This window comes from Macaca nemestrina, chromosome X, assembly GCF_043159975.1.
Source record: "Macaca nemestrina isolate mMacNem1 chromosome X, mMacNem.hap1, whole genome shotgun sequence".
Lineage (NCBI taxonomy): Eukaryota > Metazoa > Chordata > Mammalia > Primates > Cercopithecidae > Macaca > Macaca nemestrina.
Window position 1 is genome coordinate 31,560,646 of NC_092145.1, and position 22,655 is coordinate 31,583,300.

The 22,655-nt window shown below is 40.7% G+C and overlaps 1 long non-coding RNA gene and 1 other non-coding gene across 2 annotated transcripts in view; both read right to left on the reverse strand.

Annotated features, from left to right (window-relative positions):
* LOC139360762 (uncharacterized) overlaps positions 1-7,913 on the reverse strand; it is a 59,687-nt gene extending 51,774 nt beyond the window's left edge. The window contains exons 1-2 of the long non-coding RNA XR_011618228.1: positions 7,743-7,913; positions 5,129-5,317 (exon numbers count right to left, since the gene is read on the reverse strand). This is a non-coding gene — a long non-coding RNA (uncharacterized lncRNA). The remainder of the gene's footprint in view (positions 1-5,128; positions 5,318-7,742) is intronic.
* A 10,084-nt stretch (positions 7,914-17,997) lies between these two features.
* LOC112424428 (small nucleolar RNA U13) lies at positions 17,998-18,103 on the reverse strand. The gene has a single exon (XR_003015172.1). It is a non-coding gene; the product is annotated as a small nucleolar RNA U13 (small nucleolar RNA).
* Positions 18,104-22,655: the final 4,552 nt, after the last annotated feature.

Consider the following 22,655-nt stretch of genomic DNA (forward strand, 5'->3'; position numbering starts at 1 on the left):
GTTTTGGTGCCACAAAAGAAATAGCACTCAAATACAAAATTTTCTTTTTAATTCTTAGCAAGGCAAGTTACTCCTGTAGAAGGGTGCACCCTTACAGATGGAGCAATGGGGAGTGCACACCTGGACAAGGGAAGGAAAGGGGTTCTTATCCCTGACCCACGTGGGCCCTGCTGCTGTGTCGTTCCCCTATTGGCTAGGGTTAGACTGCACAGGCTAAACTAACTCCAATTGACTAACTTAAAGAGAGTGACGGGGTGAGTGGTTTGGTGGCAAAAATGGTTGTGGCAGAGCAGGAAATCAGAATGAGTCAGGGTGGAGAATGAGTCAGGGTGGAGCAGGTAATTGGAATGAGTCAAGGTGGAGCAGGTAATCGGAATGAGTCAGGGTGGAGCAGGTAATCAAAAAATGTTGCTTTATGAGGAAGTTAAGTTTAAAAGTAGAAGGCAAGAATTAAACATACTGAAATATTGATTCTCTGAAGAGAAATTTAGAACTCATATCTAATAATCTAGGCTGGAGTGCAGTGGTGCAATCATAGCTCAGTCTAACCTTGAACTCCTAGGCTCAAGAAATCCTCCCACCTCAGCCTGCTGAGTAGCTACGACTACAGGTGCATGCTAACCTGCCTAGCTAATTTTTTTTAAATTATGTTTATTTATGTTGCCCAGGATGGGTGGTTTGCTGCACCCATCAACCCATCATCTACATTAGGTATTTCTCCTAATACTATTCCTCCCCTAGCCCCCAACCCCCCAACAGGCCCCAGTGTGTGATGTTCCCCTCCCTGTGGCCATGTGTTATCATTGTTCAACTCCCACTAATGAGTGAGAACATGCAGCGTTTGGTTTTCTGTTCCTGTGTTAGTTTGCTGAGAATGATGGTTTCCAGCTTCACTCATGTTTCTGCAAAGGACATGAACTCATCCTTTTTCATGGCTGCATAGTATTTCATGGTGTATATGTGCCACATTTTCTTTATTCAGTCTGTCATTGGTGGGCATTTGGGTTGGTTCCAAGTTATTATTCCACACAATAAACATATGTGTGCATGTATCTTTATAGTAGATTGATTTATAATCCTTTGGGTATATACCTAGTAATGGGATTGCTGGGTCAAATGGTATTTCTGGTTCTAGATCCTTGAGGAACTGCCACACTGTCTTCCACAATGGTTAAACTAATTTACACTCCCACCAACAGTGTAAAAGCGTTCCTATTTCTCCACATCCTTGCCTACATCTGTTGTTTCCTGACTTTTTAATGATCACCATTCTAATTGGCGTGAGATGGTATCTCATTGTGGGTTTGATTTGCATTTCTCTAATGAGCAGTGTTGATGAAATTTTTTTCATATGTCTGTTGGCCACATAAATGTCTTATTTTGAGAAGTGTCTGTTCATATCCTTTGCCCACTTTTTGATGGAGTTGTTTTTTTCTTGTAAATTTGCTTAAGTTCCTTGTAGATTCCGGATATTAGCCCTTTGTCAGATGGATAGATTGCAAAAATTTTCTCCCATTCTGTAGGTTGCCTGTTCACTCTGATGATAGTTTCTTTTGCTGTGCCAAAGTTCTTTAGTTTAATTGGATCCCATTTGTCAATTTTGAAAGCCTCTGCTTTTTGATGCTCACTTGTGGTTTTGTGTATTGGCTTCACGGTACCAAACAGGGATAGACCCCATTATGGGGGACCAGTTTTTCTGGTAACAACCCTTCTTATTCCCTCTTCCAAGAGGTTTGTTGGCAGGCCTGAAATCTCCAACCCTCTAATTACTTGGTCTTTGTGGTGTACATCCACATCCTGTGGCTACCTAGGGGCTCCATTTTAAGTCACCTCGTTAGCATAAACTCAGGTGTGATTGAAAGGGCTTGTTATGAATAACAAAAGACATTCCTATAATTCAGGAAATTTTTAAAAGAGCTCTGTGTCAGGAACCTGGGACAAACACCAAATATATTATTATACCACAATGATAATGAGCTCTGAATTGAATTTGTAATAAATAGCCTACCAAATGAAAGATGGATTCACAGCCAAATTCTACCAGATGTTCAGAAAACAGCTGGTACCATTTCTACTGAAACTATTCCAAAACATTGAAGAGGAGGGGCTTTCCATAACTCATTCTATGAGGCCAGCAGCATCCTGATACCTAAACCTGGCAGAGACACAGCAATAAAAGAAAACTTCAGGCCAATATCCTTGATGAACATCGATGCAAAAATCCTCAACAAAATACAGGCAAACTGAATCCAGCAGCACATCAAAAAGCTTATTCACCACAATCAAGTAGGCTTTATCCCAGTGAGGCAGGAAAATAGGGACTGGAGGCAGGGAACATAAGACCGATTCACACTTCAACTATGACAGGAAATACCCTCTCCATAGGGTGTAGGCCAAATAACTTTGAAACTTTACTTCATCCTCTTCATTTACATAGGCAATACCCCAAGTAGAGGGTATTTAAACTCACAAAAACTCTGTAACAGGGCCTTTGAGCCTCTATGCTCAGGCCCGCTCCCACACTGTGGAGTGTACTTTCATTTTCAATAAATCCCTTCATCCCTTCCTTGCTTTGTGTGTGCATGTTATCCAATTCTTTCTTTAAGACACCAAGAACCTGGACCCCCTCCACTGTTAATATATTTTGGTAAGCCAGCCAGGAGGAAGAGGTAAGCCCGAATTGTTGAATATAAAATGCTCCAGGAATAAATACTCAGTGCCATAAAGTAAAACCACCACTCAGGCAAAAATTTAATTCTCTCAGCAAGGCAATTTACTTCTGCAGAAAGGTACCGTTTGCGTCAATCAAGATCACAAGAGCACATAGAACAAAGGAGACCAGGGGGGTTTTATCCTTAATGCAGTCCCTCTCTCTGTGTCACTCCTCCGTGGGCCGCGGTCGGACCACACAATCTGAGCTGACCCAACTGGCTACTTGTACATATTTTCCTAAATATAGAAGGGGAGGGGGACATAAGGTACAGAGGCGGAGCACGTGAGATGTGCAGTTTCGGGGGAACAATGGGTGCAGGTAACCAAGGGAACAGATGTGAATTATTGATTAGAACTGATGGGAAGAGGCTGTTTACAGTAACTAGGGGGCAAGGAAGAACAAGAAAGTTGAGTTTGAGAACAAAGGATAAGGAAGTTAACAGGCTAAACCCTTTGAAGAGAAACTCAGAAAGATTTATTGTATCTTACAATTCCTCCCTTTTAATTTTCTTATGATTCCTTCTCTTCAAACTTTTTTAACATGTCTTGGCTTTGCCATTTGATTTGATCTTCTAAAAGGAAGAGCTGACTTGAATAAGGTGGAGGAGAACTAAGGGAGGCTTTAGTAAGTGCTGTTTGTACAATCCTTTGTATTAACCCACGGATGCATGGTATAACACAACACCCAACGAGAATGCGTACGCCTATTATGACTGCAAGGGAAATAAGAATTGAGACCATAATTCCTTTCCATTTACCGAATCACTTTCCTAGCCATCCTGAAATGGGGTCATCGACTCCAGAATTTGTAGTTAATTCATTGCATAAAGTGGTAAGTCCTTGCAAGGCCTTTGTTATGCTCCCATCGGGGACAGTGTTGCTTGGGATGAAGGTACAACATTGGGTTTTAATCATAACACAAACTCCACCTTTTTTGGCTAATATGTCTAGAGCTATTCTGTTTTCCCAAGCCATTTGACTAGTAGGCCCTAATTGGTCAACTATTCCTTTGATAGCATCCCTGGTGTAATTAATAAACCGCTGCTGATTATAATAGATGTAATTTATCCAAGCTACATTTTTATTAATAGTTACCCATGGAAATATGGATTCAAATCCTGCAACTATTTGGTCTTGGGCCTTGAACCTGTCAGGCACTCCCCCTGGGACCCCAGTGGCATCTCTGTAAACTTGAGAGTAAAAAGACCCATAAGGGGCTCCTCTTATTTTTCAGTGTTATGGTTTTTCTTTTTCTGGTTGATGAAATACCAGGGTGAAAGGGATAGCCAATTGGACAAGAGCACAAGTGCTGCTCCAGTTACTTGGTAGAGTGTCCAGTACAGGTCCACCACAATACCACTATACATCTGCTCGAGGATGACTAACGGCAGACTGATGGGTAAGCTCTTGGAAGGACTTAAGCTCACTGCATCCCGTTAAGCCTCCAAGGAACGCCAAATTCTCCCCGTGAGAAATACGAGGTGAAATTGATGTTGGAAGACGGAAGCTGGATGGCCCTTGGGGGCTGACCCTTAGGGTGTTGGACTTTGGGATATAGCAGAGAGACAGCTTGGCATGATTTGTTGCCCCAGGCTGTGGAATCCTGGAAAACAGCTACCATACAGCCCATGCCTGGTCGATTGAAGAACCATCCTAGTGGAAAGGGGACAATCTGGGCCTCTGGTCTGCCACGCGCACAAGCATAACAATTGCTTTTGTTTAACATGCAGATGGAATATTGAATCCATTCCAACCAGGCATTTACATCTTGATATCCTGTTTCAATTGTTAGGGTTTGTCTTAAATCTTTTACTTCTACAATATTTACTTTGGCATTGTTGTTAGGTAGGGTAATAGGTTCAGATGGAGAAGAAGAAGGGGAATCAATAAAGCATATTTTAAAGAAGCCTATATGGTCATATCCATTGGCCTCTGCTCCTAAGAAATACAAGCATTCTAAAGGAGGCGCATGGTTGGTGGAGGTAGGGACATTAATAGAGATAGTTACTGGGTTACAATAGTCAAGTTGACAATTAGAGGGTGTGGTTCCTTTGGTAAGGCGAAGGTAAGATTTTAGGTCAGCACAGCCTTCTGGGAAGGTCCTGCCATGTTCTCTGGTAGTTAGGATGACATCTGCCCATTGAGAACATATCTCCCAACTTGGGGTGCATTGGTACCCCTGCCACAAGCAAGGCGCGGGCTCAGTGACTTCTTTGAAGGGGCAGAGGTATTTTTCTAAAGTAGAGACATATCTTTGCCAGTATTCGTCCTTTTGGCAAGGCATGACAAGGCATGCATCAAAGGTAATGATTTGGGGTGTGTCTGACCTAGTTACATTGCTAACAAGGTCAGCAATAGAATGAGGAAAGAAGAAAGGGTAATAGAATACATAAAAGAGTGTTAAACTTTTCTTAACCTTAGTTTGAGGGGGGGTTTCCGCGACTTCGAGATGGCAGTGCTTTCTTGACTTGGGTATGATGGGTCCATCTTTTCTTGCTGTTTGAACTGCAGTTTCAGGGGTTAGAAGCACTATGCCAGCTCCTCAGGCTTGTGTTGAGGTACTGAAAACTCTAGGGGTGGTGCCTGTACTGGAAAATTGTGAGTTCTAGGGGAAGAGAAAGTGGAAGATAAACCAAGTATGTACGAATGTTGGCAGTGGATTGCTTTGAGAGGTAGTTTGGATTCTTACTAGAGTAATAGGAAGACAGAAGACATTTGATTTATGGCAACCAAGTCTCTAGACTTGTTTGGCTAAGGGTATAAATTCCTATATACGTATAAACTTTGTGCTACACATGGCTTGGGGTCTTTAATGGGTCCTCTAATGTATGTGGGATAGGACTTCCTTCATAAGAGGTTTGAATAACATTTCTCTGAGTTCCCTTTAGTGCCTACAGGAGAAACGGCAGCTGGTCCAGCTTAGCTGATTTGCTAGGTTATTTTCTTGACTCTTGAAAGACAGGCTTTTTGGTGCCTGGGGACATGGACAATAGCTAATTTTTTTCTTTTCTGGTAACTGAAGGTTATTTAACACTTGGGTGATTAACTCCTCATAAACAAGACTTTGACTTTTACTATTAAGTCAGTCTGAAATTTTCTAAATGAATGAGCCACCATAAAGGCGTATTTAGAATTAGCATAGATGGTTCTTTCCAGTTCCTGCAGTACCTTAAAGCTTGACTAAGTGCAAACAGCTTACAAACTTGGCGAGACTAATTATTAGACAAAATTTTGTGTGTGTGTGTGACTTTATTTCTCTACGAACTTCTCTATGAATTACTGAACAACCGTTGAGTCCTTTTTCCCTTAATCACTTTTGAAAGGGATTTCTCTTAAGTTCGGCCAGACATTTGTATGGTAATCAGCTAAATCTAAACATGTGTGCTTTCTTTTTAGATTTGGATCTCTCATTAATAAACTTGTTAGGTGAAGTGAATTATCAATAGTTAATATTAAACCATCCTTTTTAATAGAATAGCCTCATACTTATACACTTTTAATACTTTTCTGGTGGTACATTTTAATATAAGTGACCTTAAAGAATCTAAGTTCTTTTCTGGTGGATATTTTCACTTTTAACACTGGCCTGACCATAATAAATGCTAGTGGATATATCAGCTGAAAGATTATCTACTACTTGCTCAGGAAACTTAGCTGCGGGGATGCCTAGCTGCTTAGAGCCATTGCTGAAGCCCTGTATTACTCGGCCTCGGCAAAAGTAAGGCAAATGTCCTATAAGGCAGTCTGCCTGGAGCACAGGCTGCGGCCCAGTCTGTGTGTCCTGCAGAGCCGCCGTCGATACGGTGCCAGGACCCTGGACCAGCTGAGGGGCAGGAGCACCGGCTTTGCCTGCTGCAGGGGCGCACTATGGGCGGGACAACACCGACTACATGTTGCGGCGGATCCTTGATGTTGCTAGCCCAGCAAAAGACACCTGGCGAATTAGGAGTTTGGAGTTCTTTCAGGGAGGGGGACTTAGGCTGGGGAAGAACAGACTTATGGGGCGATGCCTGAGGGTAAGGGTTGGGTGTATTACGTGGGGGATGGTCTAGGCGATCCTGCTTGCTGTTCTTTTTGCTAGGATCCGCTGAGCCCGTTCCTTCACTGTCTTTTTCATTCAAGATGGTTCTATCTTAATGGGGTGCGTGTGCAACTAATTTTCCTCCAAAGATTAGTTTTTGACTTGCTCCTTTCAATCCTTGGAGGAGGAGAAGGCACAAGTCCTTGCCACCAACATAGGGCATAATCTATTTCCTTTCGGGAGGCAGGTCTTCTACTAGCAACATTTTCTATTAGAAGCTCACAAATCCATTCCTCATTCGACCCAAATTCTGGCCAGAAAACTAAAGGTTCAAGGATTGGTTCTTGAGTCCAGATGGACTCATTTGTTGCTTTTTCCTATGTTTAGTCTTTTCACTATCTTTCCAATGTTTTAACATGAGACCTAGGGGACTATCGGGGTGATATCTTTGTTGCTAACTTTATCTTTTTTGCTTGTAATATTTCCCATACTGAGTCCTGGCTAGGCTCAATCCCTCGTTTTATGAATCTCTTGCCTAGAGGGGTTGCTGTAGCTCAACCCCTCATATTAGGTGTCTCTTGCCTATTTGGGGGGTTCCTTGTGGCTCAACCCCTCATATTAGGGGGTCTTTTGCGTACTCTTCGCTGGAAGCTTTGCTAAGGTTCAATTCGCCTATCCTTTAGCTCCACCTGCTGGAAGTTCCCCGCACCCTTCTTTCGCTTCGTCGGCTCTGGCTGCTTCCCTCGCGGGAATGTTTCAGGTTCCTCTTAGCAGTGATGGCGGGTCAGTATAAACCCCTGACGGGGCCCCCGAAGGGCCACCCTAAGCCATATGAGATGACCACGGAACCTCACATTGGACTCACTCACTCCGCAGAGCAGTAGTGCTTGTTACCATTCACACACTTTCAACCTCCAGAATGCCCCGACCCCCCGCCCACTGAGACCACCAAAGAAGTACTTTGTCAACCCTATGATGTTTCCTACATTGGTCTGTGCTCAGAGTTTACCTGGTCGCCACAGTATTTCAAGCCTTTCTTCCCCGCGTTGCTGAGAATCTGGGTTTATTCGTCACAATGGGTGGATCTTGATCTCCCGTCCCTGAGGCCACTGCAACAGGGCAGTGGGACGCGTCTCCCTTGGGTAGGGTGACCGAAGACCCCTTCCCGAAGGAGAATGGGGATCCCGGATGAGCCCCCAGAATTGTTGGATATAAAATGCTCCAGGAATAAATGCTCAGTGCGACGAAGTAAAACCATCACTCGGGCAAAAGTTTAATTCTCTCAGCAAGGCAATTTACTTCTGCAGGAGGGTGGCACTTGCGTCGATCAAGATCACAAGAGCACATAGAACAAAGGAGACCAGGGGGTTTTTATCCCTAAGGCAGTCCCTATCTCTGTGTCACTCCTCCATGGACTGGGGTCAGACCGCACAATCTGAGCTGACCCAATTGACTACTTGTACATATTTTCCTAAATATAGAAGGGGAGGGGGACATAAGGTACAGAAGTGGAGCATGTGAGATGTGCAGTTCCTGGGGAACAATGGGTACAGTTAACCAAGGGAACAGATATGAGTTATTGATTAGAGCTGACGGGAAGAGGGTAGGCTCTTTATGGTAACTAGGGGCAAGGAAGAACAAGAAAGTTGAGTTTCAGAACAAAGGATAAGGAAGTTAACAGGCTAAACCCTTTGAAGAGAAACTCAGAAAGTTTTGTTGTATCTTACAAAAGTTTAGGATTTTTTCTTCTCCTTTCTCCTTTTCCTTTCTGCTCCATACAGGGGAATCTCTTTCTCTCTCTCTTTTCCTTTCCAACTCAGAACCCTTGATGGGTAGCACCTAAACATGGTAGCAACTGCAGGTTTCTGGTCATAGTCGGTGAAACTAAGGGATTTCCATGTGAAGAAGCCTAACTGCCACCAGTTGGTTAGCTTAAGGAATCTGGGTCTTTTTCATTTTTCCTTTTCCTCTCTTTCTTTTTCAGTTTTTCAGCGGCTGTTTCCTAATAGCTCCTTGAAAATTGAGGGCAAATTGACTGGGGTCACTGCCCAGTATTGCCTGAAGACCAAGGAATGAATGGGAATAATTGCCCTGCCCCAAAGGGCGAATGATTTTTTTAAAAATCTTTTCCACCCGTGGTCCCTGATCCCTACGTGCAGGGCAGCTCAGAGCAAATTCACACATGTTTCAGATGACTTAAACCTTTTTTTATGCTAAATTCTTCCCTTCCACTATTCAACTGGCTAAAGACAAAGGAAACCCACGCAGCCTCCAGTTCCTATCATTAAAGTTCATGGAACAGGAAGCATGGGAAAGCGTGGCCTTATTGAATTATAAAGATGCTAAAAGTTGGGGATTACACCCAGGTTCCAAAGGAAAGCACATAGCAGGCTCTGGAGGGAATGCATGCGAAGTGGCACCAGTGCCCACCTAAGGCCAGAGACGTCTGGAACTCTAAGATTGAACCCCACAGCAGGATGCTCTGGGGGATACTCCAGACCTCAAACTCCAAAGAGGATGCTCTCCACAGAGGTTCTGAGGTGTAGTAATAAGCCCTCCATATAATTTTTTCTCGCAGTTGCAGTGCTGCTTGGCCCCAAAATTGTTTAGAATCTGAAGTTTACTGTCTAATGGGAAAGTGGGATGGCATTGCATGTATCCAGGCCTTTGTGCTGCTGTTCTAAGCAGGGGGCATGGTTAACGTGTGATGCCCTCATTTGGTACTGTTTGGCTCAGTGTTCCTTGGAGTCTGGGGAGGTTTAGTTTTTGAAAATCAAACTGCCATGGAGACTGCTTTACCCAAAATTTTGGTTCACAGCCTTCCTTGGATTATCTATTGGGGCAAAGTAAAACTGGCAAGCTTGCTACCTCATGGCTAAGGTTCCAAGCTATTGGATCTTTGTTTGTGTGTGTATACATGACTAGATGTGTTCGTGTGTACACTTATTGTTATATGTTTTGTCTACCAAATTAGCTTATAAGTAAAAGAGCATTCATAAATTAAGCAAATAAGTCTATTTTCAAGTCAATTTTCAAGTTCACGTGACCTAAGTATAACTTTACTAAAAAAGCTAGCTTTAAAGTTATTGGTGGAATAAAAATAGCAAGGCCTTCAGAACTGTCAGCATACATTTTATCTGAATGTTATGTTAGTCTTTGTTAGATATTTTTAAATGTCAGTGTTAATTCAAGCTGGGAGCTGTTTATGGGGAGCCTGCCTCCCCTTCTATTCAAAGTCTCACTGAGATAAATGCATATCTGATTGTTTCCTTTGGAAAGGCTAATCAGAAACTCAAAAGAATGCAACCCTTTGTCTCCCACCTGTGATCTGAAAGCCCCCAAGTCCCCTCCTTGCCTCGAGTTGTCCCACCTTTCTGTACCAAACCAATGTTCATTTTATATATGTTGCTTGATGTCGCATGTCTCCCTTGTTAAAAGTAAAAATTAACTACAGTGAATGAGATACATGTTTTAGGTAAACTTTTTGTGTAAATTAAAATCTTAAAGTTATTTTTGATGTTCATTTAATATCTGGGTTATTTCCAATTAAGAAAGGTTTGTGATATGGGGAAATGTGTTTCTAAAATTGTGGAATTGTTCTTATCTATAAATGCCCATTTCTGACAGTTCAGAATTTCTTGCTTTTTAGGGTTTCACTAAAGTTTTAGGTTACTAAGGATAACATTCTAGTTAACACGTAATTCGGTATACAAAATGTGCCAGAAAGGGTTTTGTTGTTAGTGAAAAAAGGAATAAATTTTGTCTAATTCAGAAGTTATCTAAAAGTTAGTTCAAATTACAGATTTGAAAAGGTTATTTATGAAACAATGTAGTAAGGAACCATTAAGTAGGGGAGAAAGATGTGGAAAAAGTTTAAATAAAATATTCTTTAAAACCTCATAAAGAATTGGAAACATTTGGCTAATTAACATTTTCATAGTTAAAGCTCTTAGTCTTGATTAAAGTAAAAAAGCATTGGCAGTTTGGCAATTTGTTTTAATATAGTTAACCATGAAGTTGGATTTAGTGTGAGGCCAAATTTCACATACATGCTTACATTGCTTCACACTATGTTTACTGTTTTTCTTAGAGGGTGCTGGAGTACTGACTGGTCATGTGCCTAAAGTGGATTTCCTGATTGCTCGGAATGTATAATGATATTGATGAACTTAAGGATATTTAATTGTGTTTCAGGAATAAAATATTCATTATATGGGGTCTGGGGGGGCCCTAGGTAAAACTGTAGCCTCCTTGGTAAATTGAGTAGGAAAATTTAGGGTTGATTTTTGTTTATTTGTTTTTGCTTCTAGTTTTCATTTGTTTGCTATTTATTTTCCTCTGGCTTTGCTTGCGTATCCATATACACAAAACCATGCTAGTGGAAGCCTTTTATTTGGTTCTGTGAATAGTTATTTTGTTTCCATTGCATTTCTAGCAAGTTATCATCCGTTCTATTTATCCGGAATTCCTAAGCCACCTTTGTCGGGCTGCAGGAATTATTGGAGCACACCAGCTTTTTATCCTTCAACTAACTTTTTGGATTTTAGGCTTCCTGACACTTTACGCTTATTGAGTATATGCTTTCAAATAGAATTTGAGTCATATTTCTCTTTCTGCCTAGTTTCTCCTAAATTTGTAAACTATCTATGAATATTCTTAATTCATAGCAACGTGTTTGTTTGCATGCAGTCAAGCAGGTTCACTAGGGTCCCTCAGGGAGAGAAAACCCAGAAACCTGGCCTGCCAGCAAAAGGGTAAGAATTTCTTACCTGTCAGTCTCTGGCCTCTTTCTCTCTGTGCAAACTGGTTAATCTCCTCTGTGAAGTTTTAAATTAATTGGTTTAATAATAATAAGAGCTTAAATCAAATATTTTGTCAGAAAAGTAGAAAGTGTAATGTCTTTTAGTTCATGTGACTTTAGCAATCTTTGAAAAATAAAGATGGTTTTCAAGATTCTTGGTAAAATATAAATGTCTTCAAAATGTAAACATGTGGTCTGAATTATGTTCGAATATTAGGTTTGCTAAATGCTTTAAGATAATAAACTGCTTCTTTGGCTTTTGAAAATTGTTTAACTTGTCTGCTTTCCAGCTAGGTAAGACCTGGGGACATATGAAGTTAGCCATGCACCTAGCTATGCTGGAAATAGTCAAACCTTATCAGAACATAACTTACCGGGTCTTACATTATAATTCGCTATTATAACATGCAATTAAGACTACTAGAAACAGTTTTACATGAGAGGTGTGTAAGAACAGTAGAATGTGTGGGGTTTTTTTTTTTTTTTAAGTTATAAAAGGTTTTTGCTTCTTTAAAATTTCTGAGTCATCATTTTGGCAAAATAAATAATTTATGGTAATCTGGAATTCCAAAATCAAACTTCAGTTTCAAAATTGTCTTTCCTAATGCCTGGCTTTCTGGATGAATCATAGGGCCCCTGAAAACATCCAGAAAAGAGGTAAACAGGATTATTTGACATGTTTAGATACACGGGATTGCCAAAATGATGTTCAGTCTTCTTTAGGCTATATTTTTGTGAATAATACTAATATATATTCCTAAATTGTATGGGATTTCTAAAATTCTAATGTCTAAGTATATGCTATAAATTATAATTATGGTTATTATGTTAAGTTATTGTAAACCACAAAAATAACCAAATTTTCTTGTCAGTGCTATGCGCCTAATTTGGAAAAACAACTGGTATCCAAGAGGATATAAGTCTAATGTTAATTAAGCGTGGAGACTCATGGAGAACGAGGATGGCCACCTTGTCCACCCTGAGTTCTTAAAGCTTTTATTAGAAAAGTTCTGCATTCCATGACTCATCATGGAAAAGATATAATGATCCAAACTGAACACATTGGTGTAGTGACTTACAAATTACTAAAATAGTTTATAACCAATACTTGATCCCATATTCCTGGGAAAACAATTAAAGCTTCAGATATATCTGGTCACCTGGAGGGTCATTTAAACATTGTATAAAGGGATTTCTTTCCATTGTTATTTTCAATGCATGTTTTCCCATGCAAGAAAACATGGGAAAGAAAAGCTTTCCCATGCAAGAGGCTGATGTTATAACAGTAGATTATTATGCTACAGTGTATTTTCACTAGGTAAAGAAAGCTTTTCATGGTTTGGATCTTCTGAGAACATCGGAGAAAGCCTCGCTTTGCCATTTACACTACAACAAAACTTCAGGACCTTAGGTTTTGGGTTCATGGTCTCGCAACTGAGAAGGGTCCCTCCACATTTTTGGAACTGTGCACCCACTGGAACCCTTGAGGTAAAGCTAACCAGGGGAATTTCTCCCAAGAAGAAGATGGCATCTTTGATGTGAACAGCTTTTCCCAAGTTCACAGATTAAGACTTCTACTGTCATGAAACTCTTATCTTTCAATGTTTTTTCTTGCTTATGCCTCTATGAACAATAGAAGTGGAAAGGGGATCTGTTGTGTGCACTTATGGGGTATACTTTTATTTGTGAAGGAGTTTGCAGCCACCCTTATACATGGATAACCTTATACTTTGATAGATAAAGTCCCATTGTAGGTAAGAAACTTTAATGGTACATGCGTTGCCTCATAATCGGTCAAAAACAAAACATCGGTTCACTCCTCTTAACCCACATCATGGGTTAAAAAGAACATTGCCAGAAAGCCTTCACTCTTCTAAAAGTGCATCATTTGTTAGGTCCTTTCTCCATGGTTTAAAATAAAAGAAGCAATGATTAGAAATGTATCCCTCATGATAGGTTCTATAGCAAATTCTACTGTAAAGGCTACAGTTACACAACAGACTTTAGATTCTCTTGTGAAAGTTATGCTAAATAATGGAATTAGCTAAACAGAAAAGTACCTGTGCAGCTGCTGGCACTTGTGGCCTATGGAGAAATACATCAAATGAAGATTATAGAAATTCATTGGTAGAGGATTGATGAAAAAATTGCTTAGCCAAGTGAGTAAACTCTTTATCTAGCTCATTCTTTGATCTATTTAATTTTAGGAGGTTTGGTTTATGGGAACCTTGAGTAAGGAGAATACTCCAAACTCTTGGTGTTTTCCTCACAATAGTCATAATAATAGTCTCTCTCATGCGTTGTATTCGCTCAAAGATTTTAAATGCTTGCATGCAGCCATTTCTAGAATGTCGTATGGTCTCTCTGCAACTGGAATGACAAGAGCTAAAAGAAATGTGCAACCATGAGGACACTGTAACCTACAAATGACGTGCTGAGACTGGAAATCCAAAATGATGTCAACTGAGAGTGGCGCTAAGGCCCTAAGTTTTTGTCACATGCTCACCTAAGTGAGAACCTGACCAAAAAGGGAAAATGTTTTTAAACAAAATCCTGAAAGCCCATTGTTTTGAATTAAGTTCATGCACTAGGCCCCCCAACAAATCAAACCAAACCAAAATGGAGTCACTCGTGCTAAGGTTTGTGCTAAGGAAACACATAGATTCTAGAACAGACCAGGTTTTGTTTTTTCTCCTGCAAATCTCTACAACAAATATTTCTGACAGCATAGGTATCCACCCCCTGAAGTTCCCATTAAATATTTTAACCTAATTCATTTCCTCTCACCTAGAGACCATCAAGCTTCAGATGAGGTGAAGACACCACCCCTGGTCATCAAGAAGCTGCCCTGCCTCAACTAGATACAGCAGGGCGAGTTCTATGATCCCCAATAGGTAGGGACTACGCTCCAAGCCAGCATGAAGCAGTTACAGAAAAAAGACCATTAGTCCCTCTTCCTCCCATAAAGATTTATGGGGATCATACCTCTCCAGGGGAGATGAGGCAGGAAAATAGATAGGGTCTGGAGGCAGGGAACATAAGGCAGGTTCACACTCCAGTTATAACAGGAAATATCCTCTCCATAGGGTATATGCTGTAAATGACTTTGTAACTTCACTTCATGCTCTTCATTTACATAGGGCATTCCCCAAGTAGAGGGCATTTAAACTCATAAAAACTCTGTAACAGGGTCTTTAAGCCCCTATGCTCAGGTCTGCTCCCACATTGTGGAGTGTAATTTCATTTTCAATAAATCTCTTCATCCCTTCTTTGCCTTATTTGTGCATTTTGTCCAATTCTTTGTTCAAGATGCCAAGAACCTGGACACCCGCCACCATTAACACCAGGGATGCAAGGTTGGTTCAACATATACAAATCAATAAATGTGATTCATCACATAAACAGAACTAAAGACAAAAACCACACGATTACCTCAATAGATGCAGAAAAGGCTTTTGATAAAATTCAACATTCCTTCATGTTAAAAACTCTCAATAAGTTGGGTATTGAAGGAACACACCTCAAAATATTATAATAATAGCCATCTATGACAAACCCATAGCCAACATCATACTTGAATGGACAAAGGCTGGAAGCATTCCCCTTGAAAATTGGCACAAGACAAGAATGTGCTCTCTCACCACTCTTATTCAATACAGTATTGAAAGTCCTGGACAGAGCAATCAGGCAAGAAAAAGAAATAAGAGGCATTCAAATAGGAAGAGAAGAAGTAAAACTATCCCTGTTGGCAGAAAACAGGATTCTATATCGAGAAATCCCCATGGTCTTCAGCTGATAAACAACTTCAGCAAAGTTTCAAGATACAAAATCAACATACAAAAATCACTAGCATTCCTATACAGCAAAAAAAAAAAAAAAAAACCGAGCTGAGAGCCAAATCAGGAAGGCAATCCCATTCACAATTGCCACAAAAAGAATAACATATCTAGGAATACAGCTAACCAGGGAGGTGAAAAATCTCTACAAGGAGAATTACAAAACACTGCTGAAAGAAATCAGAGATAACACAAACAAATGGCTAAACATTCCATGGTCATGGACAGGAGGAATCAATGTCATTAAAATGGCCATATCGCCCAAAGCAATTTACAGATTCAATGCTATTCCTATCAAATTACCAACAATATTCTTCACAGAACTAGAAAAAACTATTTAAAAATTCATATGGAACAACAACAACAACAAAAGCCTGAGTAACCAAGGCAATCCTAAGAAAAAAAAAAGCTGGAGGCATCACATTACCTGATTTCAAACTATACTACAGGGCTACAGTAACCAAAACAACATGGTACTGGTACAAAAACAGGCACATAGACCAATGGAACAGAATAGAGAGTCAGAAATAAGGCTGCACACCTATAACCATCTGATCTTTGACAAAGCTGACAGAAACAAGAAATGGGGAAAGATTCTCTATTCAATAAATGGTGCTACCCATATGCAGGAAATTGAAGCTGGACCCCTTCCTTACACCATATACAAAAATCAAGTCCAGATGGATTAAAGACTTAAATATAAAACCTAAAACTATAAAATCCTGGAAGACAACCTAGGCAATACCATCCTGGGCACAGGAATGGACACAGATTTCATGACAAAAATGTCAAAAGCAATTGCAACAAAAGCAAAAATTGACAAATGGGATCTAATTAAACTTAAGAGCTTCTGCACAGCAAAAGAAACTATCAACAGAGTAAACAGACAACTTACAGAATGGGGGAGAATATTTTAGAAACCATGCCTCTGACAAAGGCCTAATATCCAGCATCTATAAGGAACATAAACAAATTTACAAGAGAAAAACAAACAACCCCATTAAAACATAGGCAAAGGACGTGAACAGACACTTTTCAAAAGAAGACATATATGCGGCCAACAAGCATATGCAAAAAAGCTCAACATCACTATCATTAGAGAAATGCAAATCAAAATTATAATGAGATGCTATCTCACACCCCAGTCAGAATGGCTATTATTAAGAAGTCAAAAAAATAACAGATGCTGACGAGGTTGTAGAGAAAAGGGAACACTGACACACTGTTGGTGCAAGTGTAAATTAGTTCAACCATTGTGGAAAGCAGTATAGCAATTCCTCAAAGAGATATAAACAGAACTACCATTCAGGCCAGCAATCCCAATACTGGGTATACACCCAGAGGAATATAAATCATTCTACCTTAAAGACACATGCATGTGAATGTTTATTGCAGCACTATTCACAATAGCAAAGACATGGAATCAACCTAAATGCCCATCAATGTCAGACTGGATAAAGAAAATATGGTACTTACACACCATAGAATACTATGCAGCCATAGAAAAGAATGCAGTTGTGTCTTTTGCGGGAACATGGATGGAGCTGGAGGGTATTATCCTTAGCAAACTAATGCATTAACAGAAAACTAAATATTGCATATTGTCACTTTTATGTGAGAGCTAAATGATAAGAACTCATGAACACAAAGAAGGAACAACAGACACTGGGGTCTACTTCAGGGTGGAGGTTAGGAGGAGGGAGAAGAGCAGAAAAAATAACTATTGGGTACTAGGTTTTATTTACACTTGGGTGATGAAATAATCTGTACAACAAACCCCTGTGAAATGAGTTTACCTATATAATAAAACTGCACATGTACTTCTGAACCTAAAATAAAAGTTTAAAATAAAGATTTTTACAGAAGCTTCCCAGGGACTGAAATTGCTAGGGGAGCTTTCAGAACTCTTGGCCTGAAGTAAGTGAGGCAATTTCCAGTGTTCTCTCCCCATTTTGTTCTACACCTCATCCTTCACTTTCACAGTCCATCCTTGGTACTCAAGGTCTTTTCTGATTTCTCATCAAAGTTAACCAGTCTTCCCAGGCATGGTGGCATGTGCCTACAGTCCCAGCTACTTGGTAAACTGAGGTGGGAAGATACCTTGAGCCCAGGAGTTCAAGGCCAGCCTGGACAACATAGTGAGATCCTATCTAGGATACTGCATTGTGCTTAGCTGGCCTTCCTTTTAATCAGCAATAGACAACCAGAAGTTTGAGGGCAACCCATCTCTTGTTCAGGATATCCCTTGTTAGAGAAAGGCTGTTCTTACTTTTTACAAAACCATAAAGAGCATTAAAACTGGAAAGTCTGCCTAGTATGTTTGCTGGTTTCTGAGGACATCATTGCTCCACCGGTTCTTCTTCCACCCAACTCTTGAGATCCTGCCTCAGCAACTTTCTCCAACATTTAATGTGGCTTCTTCCATCCAAGAGTGGTTTCCTGCAATTTTTACATCTATACTTAGGGGAAATTAGAAACAATGCACAACCTCCAACAATCATTTAATGATTCCAGTGATGTTTCACCTCTGCAGCCTCTTCTTCTCTAAAGAAAACCATGGTCCTCTCTGGCTCTTCTTATGTTTGGTCTCCTGATCAAGTTCTTTCTTTCTTTTTTCTTTTTTTCCACATCAGATGGGTAATGTGCCAAGATGCCATGACAAGGTTTGAGGGAGACACATCTCACATAAGAGCATGAAAATCCAATCATCACACTTATTAACTACAAAAGAATCTGGTCAAGTTCTTTCATCTTTTTTCAGTTATCTCCCTTTTTTCACTGCAGGTGCACTCTCCACTTAACTTGCCCACCCTAGTAATTTTAAAAGGACCCAGTTTAGATAATGGCAATGTATCAGTGTTAGTTTCTTGGTTTTGAAAATGTACCAGGATAGGCCGGGTGTAGTGGCTCATGCTTGTAATCCCAGCACTTTGGGAGGCCCAGGCTGGCAGATCACCTGAGGTCAGGAATTCAAGACCAGCCTGACCAAAATGGTTCACAAAAGGAAGAGATTTGTGTCTTCTGGGGCAGGGGCGGGGGTGGTATTAGTGAAGGCATGGGATGCTATGTGGAAGTGAAGCCAAATGAAGCAGGATGTTATAATGTTCCTCTGTGTGCCCTTATGGATTAAAATCATCCCAGATACTTTCTAAGTCACATCATCTAGGACAGTTCTGGAGCAGGGGAGAAAGTAAGAGTCAGCTGTAGGGATGCATTGGAAGTTAGCTTTGGAGACAGGCGCGGTGGCCCACGCCCGTAATTCCAAAACTTTGGGAGGCCAAGGCGGCTGGGTCGCTTGAGGCCAGGAAATCGAGACCAGCCTGGCCAACATGGTGAAACCCCATCTTTACTAAAAACATAAAAATTAGCTGGGCATGGTGGCAAGCGCCTATAATCCCAGCTACTTAGGAGGCTAAGGTAGGAGAATCACTTGAACCTGGGAGGTGGAGGTTGCAGTGAGCTGAGATCATGCCGCTGCAATCCAGCCTGGGCGACAGAGCGAGACTCTGTCTAAAAAAAAAAAAAAGAAAAGAAGAGAAAAGAAAGTTAGCTTTGGCCTTAATATTTGGCCAAAATCTGCTCTCACCTTTGGCCTTACCCTTTGGAAGGCCAAATGTCTACCTCAACACTACTTCTGCCATCCCAGAACTGGTGCAAGACGTGATCTTATATGTTATCATCATATATAATCAGTACCAAACTGTCGGTAATATGAACAAAGAATATAATTTAGGTGTATTGTTAATATCTAAGCATTTTCAAATGTAGGGAAGCATTCTAGATGTCAACTGGGGTGAAAACCTCCCCACATGCCTTATATGTTGAAATGTTTCAGTCCTTTGAAGTATAAATATATATTGATTATGGCAGGAGTTAAATGCTACAATACTTAATGGGGATTATGAAAGTATCTAATTTTGTGTACAAACATAGGAACTTACAAAAAGTTATTAATAAATAGGGAAATAGGTGAACAGTCAATACAAATATTAAGGGCCAGACACTGTGGCTTATGCCTGTAATCCCAGCACTTTGGGGGGTCAAAATGGGAAGATTGCTTGAGGCTAGGAGTTTAAGACTACAAAAATTTTTTTTAAACTTAGTCAGGTGTGGTGGCACACATCTGTAGTCCCAGCTATTCAGGAGGCTAAGGTGGGAAGACCACTTGAGCCCAGGAGTTTGAGGTTACAGTGAGCTGTGATTGCACCACTGCACTCCATCCTGAGGCATAGAGTGAGATCCTGTCTCAAAAACCAAGAATAAAATAAAATAAAATATTAGGATAATATGCAGTAGCCAAATACATTTAAGACAATCATATTCTTTTTGAGCAAATACTTTTTTAAATTATAAAACAAAAATAAAAATTAGATATAATTCTAATCTTTGTAGAATTGTTTTTTTGTATCAGCATTTGGAACAATAAACAAAATAACCTTTAAGAATTGTATTGGCTGGGGGCAGTGGCTCACGCCTGTAATCCCTAACACTTTGGGAGGCTGAGGTTGGTGGATTACCTGAGGTCAGGAGTTCGAGACCAGCCTGGCCAACGTGGCGAAACCCTGTCTCTACTAAAAATACAAAAACTAGCCTGGTGTGGTGGCGCATGCCTGTGATCCCAGCTACTCGGGAGGCTGAGGCAGGAGAATTGCTTGAACCTGGGAGGCGGAGGTTGCAGTGAGCTGAGATCACACCATTGCACTCTGAGTGAGACTCTGTCTCAAATAAATAAATAAATAACTTAATTTAATGTTCAGTTGTTTAATTATAAGGCCATGAGTGTTTTAAGAAAAAGTCTTATTTGAAAATCCTTCATAGCTTATGAAGACAAAATAAAAGCTAAATGTCAACTTTTCTGCCTCCAAATTTCATGAGGAAAAAAATCCAAAATCACATGCAACAGCCATGAAAAATCATGTTTCATCCAAATATAGTAACAAAGAATGTAATGACTATAAAGACAAGAAAGTGTTAGAGACAAGTAAGGTAACCAAAGCTCATTTGATTCTCATTAAGCAAGCTTCAAAAAAAACAGACTTTACAGGAATCCTTTAAGGCAATTCCTTATCGTGTTGAGTCTATGGAGTTTAAGAATCTAAACAAAACTTGTTGAAATGATGCTTATAGACTGCCAATCATTTTCAGTAGTTGAAATTGAAGGATTTTTGAAATGTGCCCAAGCTATGAATCTCAGGTACAAAATTCCTCCTAAAAATTAAGTTACTGAAAAATGTTTTGTCTGAATTATATTCTACTGTGCACAAAAATGATTAGCAATACTATTAGCTATGCTACTTTTAAAATTTTGTGCATTGTACCCTTGGAAGTGCAAAATCAACCAGAAATCCTTTTTAAAATCAGAGCACAATGGATTAATGCTTTTGTTGTACTTTGCTTACAGTAGCAGTTAGTTATTGCTATGTTATTTTAAAAACCACCCAAAAACTTAGTGGTTTTAATAAAACACCATTTATTTGGCTAACAATTCTGCAGGTTGTCAGTTTAATTCGGCTCAGCTGGGCAGTTCTTCCGGTCTTAGCTGGGCTCCTTCCTGCGTCTACGGTCAACTGTAGATGAGCTAGGCAAATCTGCTTCCGGAGTTTGACTAGATGCACACATGCAATGAATGCTAAGACACAGGTGGCAATTCGTAGATTTTTTTTTTTTTTTTTTTTTTTGAGATGGAGTCTCACTCTGCCACTCAGGCTGGAGTGCAGTGGTGTCATCTTGACTCACTGCAACCTCTGCCTCCCGGGTTCAAGAGATTCTCCTGCCTCAGACTCCTGAGTAGCTGGGATTACAGGCATGCACCACCACACCCAGTTAATTTTTGTATTTTCAGTAGAGGCGGGGTTTCACCATGTTGGCCAGGCTGGTCACAAACTCCCGACCTCCAGTGATCTGCCCACCTCAGCCTCCCAAAGTGCTGGGGTTACAGACGTGAGCCACCATGCCCAGCCAGTATCTTAAGAGTCTATTACATTGCTCTATTAACACATCTAGGTCCACTGTTCAAAGACAAATTTCTCTCAAAAGATTGTATAAAACATCAAGAGCTGGTTTTCTAGTTAAGTTGTAGAAGCACATTCCACTCTGCCTCTCCCACTGAATGCAGCTATAAAACCTGGATAGAATGCATGGAGCATCTATTTGAGAACTCCATAAAGTATGTGGTAGCAGACATATTGGAAAAGAAGACAATAATTCAAAGTAAACTTGCAGTCCTATCACAGCGTGGACAGCAGCAGTGGCTGCAATAGTCAAAGCACCTCACAGGGGCCTAAAACTCTGAGGAGTTGTGGTAACAAGACGGGGGAGCAAACACCCATTGGTTCATTTCCCTCTCTCTTTCCTTCCAGACAGGAGCACAGTCACAAGAAGTATTAATATATGGCAGAATGAACTAACTAAAAATCTCAGTTTTCTGGTCAGAGGACTGAATATGGAAGCCTTAGAAACCTGAAAGTATCAGAAAGACGGCAGAGAGGGAAAGAGGGAAAGTTCCGAACAACAACACCATAAAATTGTTTATGAACTCTTTAGAGACCTGTACACCAAAAAAAAAAAAAGTCATTTAAAAGTATGTTATATTGACTGGGCACGGTGGTTCATGCCTGTAATGCCAGCACTTTGGGGGGCCAAAGAGGGCAGATCACTTGAGGTCAGGAGTTCCAGACCAGCCTGGGCAACATGGTGAAACCCCATCTCCACGAAAAATACAAAAGTTAGCCATGGGTAGTGACGGACAACTGTAATCCTGACTACTTGAGAGGCTCAGGCATGATGAGAATCGCTTAAACCTGAGAGGTGGAGGCTGCAGTGAGCCAACGTCTTGCCACTGTACTCCAGCCTGGGTGACAGAACAAGACTCTGTCTCAAAAAATATACCTATTAATAAAAATGTTCAATGTAAAAGCTTCTTTTTTTTTTTTTTTTTCTTTTCTTTTTGAGACAAGGCCTCACTCTGTTGCCCAGGCTGGAGCCCAGTGACACAGTCACAGCTCCCTGCAGCCTAGAAATGCCAGGCTCAAGTGATCCTCCTGCCTCAGCCTCCAGACTAGCTGGTGAAATGAGAGAGTTCTCTTATTCCCCTTGCAGGGCATGCAACAGAGGTGCGGTTCCCTTATTCAGTGCCCTGCTGCTCAGACCCCTAGAAGGAGCATGCAGACAAGCAGGTGCAGAGGCTGCAAAGAGTGCTTTTGGGCTCTGGCCCCACAGCAGGACTCCCGAAGCCCAAGTGGGCGTGTGTTCCACGGCTTGTGTTAGTCAGCTCAGTAGACCCTCT